At 39.9% G+C, this 11326-nt stretch overlaps 1 non-coding gene across 1 annotated transcript; it reads left to right on the plus strand.

Annotated features, from left to right (window-relative positions):
• The first annotated feature begins 351 nt into the window (after positions 1–351).
• Positions 352–559, plus strand: LOC114672065 (small nucleolar RNA U3). The gene has a single exon (XR_003722255.1). It is a non-coding gene; the product is annotated as a small nucleolar RNA U3 (small nucleolar RNA).
• Positions 560–11326: the final 10767 nt, after the last annotated feature.

The following is an 11326-nucleotide window of genomic DNA, read 5'->3' on the forward strand; positions in this document are numbered from 1 at the left end:
CTCTTGTTTCCAGTTATGTGATGTAAGGTAAGACTATTCTTCTAGGGATCATTTCTTTTTTTTTTATTTTGTTTTGAGATGGAGTCTTGCTCTGTCCCCCAGGCTGGAGTGCAGTGGTGCGATCTCGGCTCACTGCAACCTCCGCTCCCGGGTTCACGCCATTCTCCTGCCTCAGTTGGAACTACAGGTGCCCGCCACCACGACCCGGCTACTTTTTTTTTTTTTTTTTTTTTTTTTTTTTTTAGTAGAGATGAGGTTTCACCGTGTTAGCCAGGATGGTCTCAATCTCCTGACCTCATGATCCGCCCGCCTCGGTCTCCCAAAGTGCTGGGATTACAGGTGTGAGCCACCGTGCCCGGCCAGGATCATTTCTGTAGTTCAGTACCAGAGACGTTTCTCTGAAAGTGTGGAGCACCAGAAACCACAAGAAGGAGGCACAGCAATCTCTCCTGAGCGTGGAGCCTGCTCTAAGTGTTGTTTTGTTGCAGCTGCTGTTTGCCATTGATGATAGTTCTCTTCTTTCAGGAGAGTAAGAAGGAGAGGATGCAGCCTGAGTGGTTTCCATTAGGACTTTGAAAAAAAAATCATATAATAGTTCCTCATTGAATATAGACATTGTTCCCAACATGTTAGAAGCTAAGAAACCCTTTGTCACGTAACAAATTTCAAGTAGCTGTAAATGCTCTAAATACCTATGTGAGACTTCAGCAACATAGCAGACCCAGCTAATGTAGAGAAGTCCACCTCTTGATATAAATGTATAAATACGTTTAAAACAAGTAACACTGCACAAGCAAATTCAAAAGACAAAAAGAACCCTCCCAGTACTAGAATCTCAAAGCTCATGCAAAGCTAGAGCAGAGGCCACCACTGCTCACAAAACTATCTTCCCTGATAACAGATCCTAGGGCTTGGGGCTGTGACTTTAACCACACTGGAACAGGTGAGAAAACTTCTCACTTGAACTAGGTGGCGAGCTGGAATAACTTTTCTTTTTTTTCTTTTTCTTTTTTTTTTTTAGGCAGAGTTTCACTCTTGTTGCCCAGGCTGGCCCTTCCTTCCTTCCTTTCTTCCTTCCCTCCTCCCTTCCTTCCTTCCTTCCTTCCTTCCTTCCTTCCTTCCTTCCTTCCTTCCTTCCTTCCTTCCTTCCTTCCTTCCTTCCTTTCTTTTTGCCCTCCCTCCCTCCCTTCCTTTCTTCCTTTCTTTTTGATGGACTATGGCTCTTGTCACCAGGCTGGAGTGCCATGGCATGATCCTGGGTCACTGCAACTTCGGCCTCCCAGGTTCAAGTGCTTCTCCTGCCTCAGCCTCCCAAGTGGATGGGATTACAGGCATGCACCACCACGCCTGACTAATTCCTTGTATTTAGTAGAGACGGGGTTTCACCATGTTGGTCAGGCTGGTCTCAAACTCCTGACCTCAGGTGATCCACCCACCTTGGCCTCCCAAAGTGCTGGGATTACAGGTGTGCACCACGGCGTCTAGCCCTGGAATAGCTATTTTTATAAAGCCAAGACAGTCCAGGTCACACAAAGAGAAATTAACTCCACTCACCAACCTGGGGAAACAGCAATGTAACTTTCTCCCTGCTGACAGCTATAAAAGAGAAAAAGGTCTCCTGCAAGAAATCAGAACACCAATTTTGTGCCATGAGTGCATGGGAAGATCAAATTTATATTATTATCCAGGTGTATGGGAGCCTTAAGTGGGATTTTATCTGTAATATGAAATTCCAATAAATCTAAAAAAAGAAAAGGAAAGCTGCTTTGTACAGACAACTATGCAACTGGGGTGGTGGCATATGACTCCTCCCACACAAAATAACCCACCAGATACAAATCATAACCACAGAACAAGAAATATGCAAAAAAGCTGGCACTTTTAATAACAAATTTTAAAACCATCTAGAAACTAAAATTATGGTCATTAATATGTTTAAAAACATTGGATAGGTTAAGCAGCAGATTAGATAAAGCTGACAAAAGACTCAATAAACTGGAACACAATTCTGAGAAAAATCCCTCAAAATGCAGCACAAATAAATACAAAATGTAAAGTGTCAAAAGAGTTAAGCAACAGAAATAATGTCTCATATTCATCTAATAAATCCACCAAGTAAAAGAATATTTGAAGAAAAAATTATTGATAATTTTGCAGAACTGAAAAAAATCAGATTAGAGAAGTGCCCCAATTCCCAAACAAGTAAAAATAAATCTATACCTAGACACGTCGAAATGAAATTAGAAAAAATAAAAACAAAGGAAATATCTTGAAGAGAATTAGAAAAAAATAGAAATTACTCACAAAGGAAGCACATGGTGCTGACTACAGGTATCTCTTCATCTATCAGAAAGGCCAGAAAAAAGTAGAAGAACTTGTTAACTTACAGGCAGTTAAACTGTTATTTACAAGTAAAAGTAAAATAAAGATTTAGAGAGTATAGCATTCATAGACTGTGATTCAAGAAACACTAAAAAAAGATATTGAACAGAAACTGAATAGGCTGGACACAATGGTTCATGACTGTAATCCGAGCACTTTGAGAGGCCAAGGTGAGTGGATCACCTGGGGTCACGAGTTCTAGACCAGCATGGCCAACATGGTGAAATCCCATCTCTACTAAAAATACAAAAAAATTAGCTGGGCATGGTGGCACACACCTGTAATCCCAGCTACTCAGGAAGCTGAGGCAGGAGAATCGCTTGGGCCTGGGAGGCAAAGGTTGCAATGACCCGGGATCATGCCACTGCACTCCAGCCTGGGTGACAAGAGCAAAACTCCAAAGAAAGAAAGGAAGGAAGAAAGAAAGAAAGAAAGGAAAGAAAAGAAAAAGAAAAGAAGGAAGGAAAGAAGGAAAGAAGGAAGGAAGGAAGGAAGGAAGGAAGGAAGGAAGGAAGGAAGGAAGGAAGGAAGGAAGGAAGGAAGGAAGGGAAAGTGAATTGCAAGAGACTGATGATTTTGAAAATTTATAAACATAAATGAATCTAAACTGACTTATTAAGAAAAATTAAGTGACATGTATCTGTAGTCCCAGCTACTCGGGAGGCTGAGGCAGGAGAATCGCTTGAACCGAGGAGGCGAAGGTTGCAGTGAGCCGAGATGGTGCCACTGCACTCCGGCCTGGAGACAGAGCAAGACTCTGTCAAAAAAAAAAGAAAAGAAAAGAAAGAAAAAGAAAAATTAAAGGTATATCTAAACTTGGAAAGCTTAAAAACAAGGACTCAAAATCCTATTCAACAATAGCATAGAAAAAAAAGAGGGGACAATAAGAACTAAAGGATTTAGTTCCTCTTGGAGAGAGCAGAAATGTTGATAAGCTTAGACTCTTCACATCGAAAGTGCTTGTTAAAGTGTAAGGGTATTGGCTGGGCGTGGTGGCTCACACCTGTAATCCCAGCACTTTGGGAGACCTAGGCGGGTGGATCACCTAAGGTCAGGAGTTCAAGACCAGTCTGGCCAACATGGCAAAACCCTATCTCTACTAAAAGGACAAAAAAATAATTAGCTGGGCGTGGGCACCTGTAATCCCAGCTACTCAGGAGCCTGAGACAGGAGAATCACTTGAACCTAGGAGGCAGAGGTTGCAGTGAGCCGAGATTGAGCCACTGCATCCAGCCTAGACAACCGAGTGAGACTCCATCTCAATACTACTACTACTACTACTACTAATAATAATATAAAGGTATTGCAGAACCAGGATTTGGGGGACCTGAATCTTATATAATCTGGGGAACTTACATTATTTTCTCTTAAGAAAAGAATAAAAAACTATTTTAAATTTTTCAAATTTTACAAAAACATCTGAGCCACACTGCTATGTCTTAGAGGAGGACCATGTATGTAAGGGGCCAGAAGGCTATATACTTCCTTAGCTAAATCTAGCTGTAGTGCAACTTTTAGAAAAACCAAAATAAAATGCTTAAACCATGTTCCAATCCAAGAAGGAGGTGAGAGGATAAAAATAAAGAAATGCTATCAAACTAATAAAATTTTTTTTAAAAAAAGAAAAAGTAAACAAAGTCACTGAAAATTGAAAACATAAAATAACATAGTATAAAATGTCCAAATAAACCAGTAATTATAATAAAAAATTAATGAGCTAAATGTTCAACTTAATAAGTTAGAAAAATTATAAAAGAAGTCCAAAGAAATAGAAGGAAAAAATAAAAAGATAACAGATATTAATGAACTAGAAAATACAGAAATAATAATGAGGATGAAGAAAACTGAGATTAGTAACTATTCTTTCTAAGTAAATTCCTGACATTTAAGGAGAATTGGATAATTTTCACAAACAAGGCCTCTCACTTCCTGGGTTGCCAAAACATTAAGAAGAGTTTGTTAAGTTTGAAATTCTTCTAATTTTTTCTTCCCTCATGGATCTCATATCTTACAACTCTTGTCACACAGGCAAATTTGCAAATTTCAGTCAACCAACCATAAAAATCGTTTCTACTTGTTTCCATTGAGTGATACTTTCAGGCCTCACATCAGTCCAAAATCCTGAGGTCTGGGTTACCTTTTATCTTTTTGATGAGCCCTGGGTAGAAGAAGCAGGTACTTTTTAGACTGGGCAATAAGAAACTGGAAGTCACAGCTGTGTAGGGGGCATTGTATTTTTATTGCCTGCTCCCCAGGGCTGTGTTTCACAGCTACCCAGTATAGAGGTGTGACACTTAAATAACAAATTTTTGATTAGAAAGAACAGGAGCAAGCTTCTCAGTCTGACTGTTCGCATTTCTTTTGCTTCTTCTTCATTTTCTTTTATTTTCTGTTTATCATCTGTCTTGTCTTTAATCAGATGGGTATACGCATAAATCACAGGATACAGTTTGGCACTAAATGGCCTCTGAAAGGATCATAGCTACGCCTTCAAACTGATTCATATCTAAAGCGCCCCCAAAAAGTTGCCAGTGTGCTCCACCCTGAATTCTAAAATAGAGGCACTCCTTGGAAAAGGGGAATCTCTTTCACTGCCTAGTCATTTCAGTCTGAGGAGAGACAGCCCCCAGTGGACCACAAGCCAGGAACTGTATGCAGCACATTAAGAAAATCCTCCAAAATGCAAACAAAAAAAAAAATATTTTTTCATCATCAGAAAAAAAAGTGAAAGAAGGAATTAGATGGGGAAAAATGGATCTTCCTCTCTCAGCCTCAGAATGTCAGTTGAAGCTCGGAAGTACTCTTTTATTACACAGATAATTCAAAGCAAGAAATCTCCTGTCAGGATAAGGACAGCCGCTGGGCTGAACAGGGCAACAAGTTCGGGTCACCTCCACGGCCTTGCTGCTCCACAGGTGAATGTGGCCTGAAATAAAGGTATAAATTATCAGCATGGCGCATGGGACTTAGCCTTCCAATGCCCCTCCATTAACCTTCCACCCTCCTCCTGCCTGCAATCACCCTGTGGAAAAAAAGGTCCCCGTGTGACCTGGCAGAAGGTAACACAAATGTTTCACTGACTTTCGAATTAAGAAAGGTAAAAAAAAAAAAAAAAAAATCCTAACTGTGGCATATAAAAGACACAGCAATTTAGGGTTTGGTTGTTTCCTATGGAAGGTGTGTGATTTTTTCACTCCCCTTCTATTTTTTGCTTTAAAAAAAATAATTGTTAAGTTTTTCAACATTGTGGCCTTAGGAGGTAATTTGCTAAATAGGACAAAATTAGCTGATTTTTGGACCATTTAAAAGAACATTTCTTTTGAAAGCATATAAAATGTATTAAAGCAATCTTCGGAGTCTTTACCCCTGCTTGAGATTTTAATTTACTCCGAGCTAATAAATTATCCCCCCTCTCAGAAGCTATTGAAAATTTTCAGTTAAATCCTTTTTAAATTTTAATGTGTTCAATTGAATCCTGGGCAATTTAGACATACACACTCACAGCTTGGGGTGGTCAGCTCACCAAGGCAAGACTGAAAAGGGGTCAGATTAACGTGAACCCCTCTGCCCCCTGGGATTACCAAGGTGATATGAACGAATGCGATTTCCCCCCACACATACAGGTCTGATGGTTGGATAATTACTTCTCCACAACAGCGTTTAACAAATGCCCCTATTTGAAGGCCAAGACCATTTTCTCTGCAGCTGGAGGAAGCTGCAGCACAGGCAGGAGGAGGTGGAAGCCAGGAGGGGTGGATGGAAGTGGGGAGGGAAGAAGAAGGGAGCAGGAAGCCGGGTGGCTCTAATCAGAGAAGGCAACAGCAGCGCCGGGATCTGGGTCACTTTGGTCGTAGGGTTTGCTGAAGCACAAAGGCTCACTTCATCTCAGGCAGGGCTCTGCGTTACCTCTGCACACTTATCAGAAATATTTTTTCAGGCTATCAATTATTATATTTGAACATTGCATCCCGGCTCTGGGGAGCCCTTAGCAAGCTGTAGCAAAAATCAATCCAGTTTTACAACTTTTACCTTGGCAGAGCTCCAGCCCTTTATCTACGTTACCCATAATTTAAAGATGCCATATCTCTTTCCGTGGCACAGATATATTCCCAAGTATGACATGTCCTTGATAAACAACAATAATTTTTTAAAGTTTGTACTGGTTAGTCTGGGTAGGGTTAACTTTCATGGAAGTTGCAGGCATCACCATGGTCGTTCCTTCTTGTCAATAATAATCATTACAGCAGTGGTTAGCAATACTAATTGCTTTGTCTTCCTTTGCTTCTCCTTTCCATAATCTCTGGTATATATGACTCTGGCCGTGAGCACTGATGTGATTGATCATATTGAAGAACCCCTTGCATTAAAAAAAAAAAAAAAAAAAAAACTCACCAATTGGAAACAGAATCTGAGTCTTACTTGGAAAAATATTTGAAGGCTTCCATACGGTTGTGAACACATGACCTTGACCTTGCCTCTTCCCTTGATGCATGGGGGAGGTGGCACTGAGGACAGAGAGAATATACTCTCTTGTTAGCTGGGGGTACTTATGTGTGGACTAAGGGGATTGGCCATGTGGCTGGCACCTTGAGAGAGGTTATGTATCAAATCCAGAGTGGCAAGATTGAAGAAGACATGGTGCTTCTCAGGGAAAAATTTACTACCTTTCGTAAGGTGAGAAGTTAGAGCTGAGGTTGCTGTTCTCACATGTGGCCAAGTTTGTGTAGGTGGCAAAAATGATCATCTAGTCTGGCCTTCAGAGGATCCGTATAGAAAAAAAGAAGAAAATAAGAAGGTTTACCTTAGAGCCACATTTTGAAAAGATTTTTTTAATGTGAGTGTATTTTAGATGTCACCAGTATCTCAATCTCTTTGGTAAATCTTCATGTATAGATAAACCAGTGATCAGATAGGTTGGTTTTCAGATTACTTATTGTGTACTTGTGCTAGTTCCAAATGTGTTTTATGTGCTTTTTGTGCATCTCATTTCTGCAAGTTCCCTTAGAGCATTTAGCCAGAGGCTGATACAATCCTCTTTCTATCTTTGAGTAGTTCTCCACCAAATGTTTTGATAACTGTAGCTGCTGTGAAATCAAAGTAGAACAGACATCAAATGAAAAATAAATGTTCAGAACCCACAATTTTAAAAACCAGCAAATTAAGAACTTAATGTTTCTCCCATCAGTCCATCAATCTATCCATCCATCATTCATTTAGCCATTCTGGTTCTCAGATGAGAAAAGAAAGCTCATATATGAAATTTCCACTTATAGATTCTCAGGAAGTTTCAAAATAGTACAGAGAAGTCTCATATACCCTTCATCCAGTTTCCTCCAATGGTTACATCTTATATAATTATACCACAATATCAAAACCAGGAAATTCACCATGGCACAACATAAATGTATGATTCTATGTCATTTTTTCATAGTACTCATGATATTCATGTAACCACAATCAAGATATAAACTATTCCATCACCACCAACCTCTTTCCTCTTTACAGTCATATCAGCCCCTGTCACTCATTAACAACCACTAATATTTGTTTTGTTTTGTTTTCAATTTTGTATATCATTATTTTTGTGTATTTCCTATACAAAGTTGGATTGTATTTTTATTCAGTCTCCAACCTCTGTCTTTTAGTTTGTGTATTTAGAGCATTTACATCTAATGTATTTGTTGATACAGTAAAGCTTAAGTCTGCTGTTTTCTGTTTGTTCCCTGTTTGTTTTTTTCCTGCTTTCCTGTGGATCACTTGAACGTTTTTAGAATTCCATTTTGGTTTATCTATAGTGTTTTTGGGTATACAGCTTTGTAATTTTCTAGTAGTTGCTTTAGATATTTCCACGTTTATAACTCATCAAAGTCTAATGGCGTCAACTATTTCTTCTCTTCTGGGACTTCAGTGACACAAATGTTAGTTTTTTACTACGGTTGCACATTTTCCTGAGGCTCTGGGACACCCCACTCTCCACCTCCCTCCCCCCAACCAACCCCAGACAGTCTCTTTTATCTGTATTTTTCAGCTTGGGTAATATCTAGTTATCTATCTATCTTTAAGCTCAACAGACTCATCTGTCTTCTTTATCAGCTGTTGAGTTCATTCATTGAGTTTTTAAATTTCAGTTTGTATATTTTTCAATTCCAAAATATCCATTTTCTTCTTCTGTATATTTCTATTTTTTCTGCTGATACTTTCTCATTTTCATTTGTTCCAAGCATGTTTGTAATTCCTCACTGAAGAAGTTTTATATGGCTGTTTTTAAACCTTTGTCAAATAATTCTAGAATTTGTGTCATCTCCACATTAGTAAATGCTCATTTTCTTTTCTCTTTCAATTTATAATCTTTCTAATACTTTTCTATGTGACCTTCGATTAAAACCTGGAAACATTAGGTATCATATTATATGACTTCCTCTTTTATTTGAATTTTGTGTTTTAGCAGGCCTCCTTGACATGGCTCTGGCTGAGCACAGGGGAGCACTGCCTTGTTACTACCAGGAGGATTGAAAGTCTAGGCTCACCAGTTGGCCTCCTTTGACACCTGAAAGGAAGGGACTTCTTTTTAGTACTGGGAAGGGTGTTAATGCTGAGAGATCTACCCATTAGCCTATCTTGACCCTATCCTGGCTGGGAGGGACAAAGTTACCTGTTTACTATTCCCCAAGTATCCTTCACTGACACCAAAGTGGGCGGAAGGATCACCTTGCTGCTCATCAAGCAGTGAGAGCCTTGATGTTCGGTCGCATCTTCCCTGACACTACCCCAGGGAAGGGGAAGAGGCGTCCCCTTTCTGGGTGGGAGTGCTCCCTGAGTAGTCTCCACTGAAAGCACATGGGTTGGGAGTGGGTCATTTTCCCTTGGGGTGAGTGGGATTCATTACCACCAGTGGGATGAAATTTCAAGTTCCCTTGGCCTTGCCTGATGCAGCCAGAGTTGAGTGAGGAGCGGACATCTTACCACAGCCTTGTGAAGGTGGAAGTCTAGACTCCCCTCACTCAGACTCTGCTGGTAGGAGGAGTGGGGCACCAGTTTCCCTGAGGTGCTTTCTGGAGCAGAACCTTTATTGTCTAAAGGTTTTCTGTTTGACTAGGCTAGGCTGCCCTTTTCTTGGTCTTTTAGCTTTTCTTGGGACTTTTTTGGTCTATCCCCACTCTTGTTTCCAGGTTGCTGGCTTCTCCAGTATCCAGGCTGGGATATCGTAGGCAAAAAGAAAACTCAGATAACTCACTGACACGTCATTTCTTGGTTTCCATAGTCCTGGGCCACTCTGACCTCTGTCCACCTTGCCGAGTTCTTGTGTTTGTTTCTTCCACGGTGTCCATGGCTTTTAGTGGCTCTCAGCAGAGGACAAGGGGAAAGGACATCTACTCCATCTCCCCGGAAGTGAAAGTTTTTTTAATGTCTTCTTAAATTAATATATGGTATAAAAGAAGACTTTTACCCATGACGGTTCTATGGCTAGATGTATTAGTAGGCAAATGAGTCATTTTTCTCAGGTATCGAACTTTACCACATAAGTAGCATTTGTGTTCATTAAAATTTGAAAGCAAATATCAACAACAAAGTTCTGATGATAACTGCCTCATTTTAATATTTATGTAGAACTTGCTGCATTATAAATGTTGAGTTATGCTATTATCCCTGTCTATCCTGGCTTTTAATAAACGTAAAATCTGGCAAATATTACCACATCTATTCCTTATTTACCTTTGAACTTAAGAATAGAGAAGGTATTTCCTCATTAAAGCTTGAAACATGTCTATTTTGTGAGTAGAATCTCTACAGAATCTATTTACCTATCTCTCTCCCACTACCAAAATATTCTCCCTGACCTGTTCTGTCTTCATCATTTTTGTAAATGCAGATAAAAATAAAATTATTCACATACTCATAGCTATGAAAAAGCAATGAAATAAAGAGTTGTTTTTTATCTGCTTTTAATTATATGAGAAAGAGAAGCTAAAAGAAAGAATTTCTTTTTAAGTGAGGGTAAGTCTGAGGGATAGATGGCAAGGGAAGAAAAAGAACAAGAAGGAAAAGGAGAGGTCATCAGAGAAGTTATGGAAGATTTGCTGTGAGGCCATGTTAAAATATTTCTTCATGATAAGACCTAGAATTTCACATATTAAGACACTTCCAAATCTAGCGTTTCAAATGATGAATTCCTTTTTAGCTAATAACTCCTAGTTAAATTCAGACTCGACTTAGGTGCCTTTATTTGAGAACCTAGTATATTCATTGGGACCGTGTCATCATTGGGCACCTGGCACACTGATGCATGTATTTGACTGGAGAATGAAATCCAGCAGAGGGGATGCCACCCATGATGGGACCCTGAAGTAAACACTTTCTGAAGGGCATCACTCTATGGAGATTCCAGGAGAAAATACACCCTTACTTAGATACACACACACAGCATTCCCAACATACATGTTCACATGTAGTTATTCTAATCAGAAGTTTAGGTATAATATTTCAAACTTCTCTCAAATAAGTGGGTCAAAGAATGGCAAGAGTAATATCTGAGAACTGTAGAAGTGGCAAATCCATTTCAATTCACAGGTGAGCGGCAACCGTTCGATAGAGGCTACTGGGTGTGCTACTTTCAGGATTCTGAGGCAAGAACAGGAAAAATATGCTATTGCCTAGATGTTTAAATCCCCTGCCCCCAAATTTGTATGTTGAAATCCTAACCCCCAAAGTGATGGTATTAGGAGGTGGGGCCTTTGGGGGCTGATTAACTCATGGAAGTGGAACCCTAACGAATGGGATTAGTACCCTTATACAAGAGGCCCCAAAGATCTCCCTCACCCCTGCTGCCATGTGAGGACACAGCAAGAAGGCACCACCTATGAACCGGGAAAATGATCCTCACTAGACACCATATGGGCCAGCACCTTGATCTTGGACTTCCAGGTTCTAGAACCGTGAGAAATAT

Source organism: Macaca mulatta, chromosome 13, assembly GCF_049350105.2.
Source record: "Macaca mulatta isolate MMU2019108-1 chromosome 13, T2T-MMU8v2.0, whole genome shotgun sequence".
NCBI classification, from domain to species: domain Eukaryota; kingdom Metazoa; phylum Chordata; class Mammalia; order Primates; family Cercopithecidae; genus Macaca; species Macaca mulatta.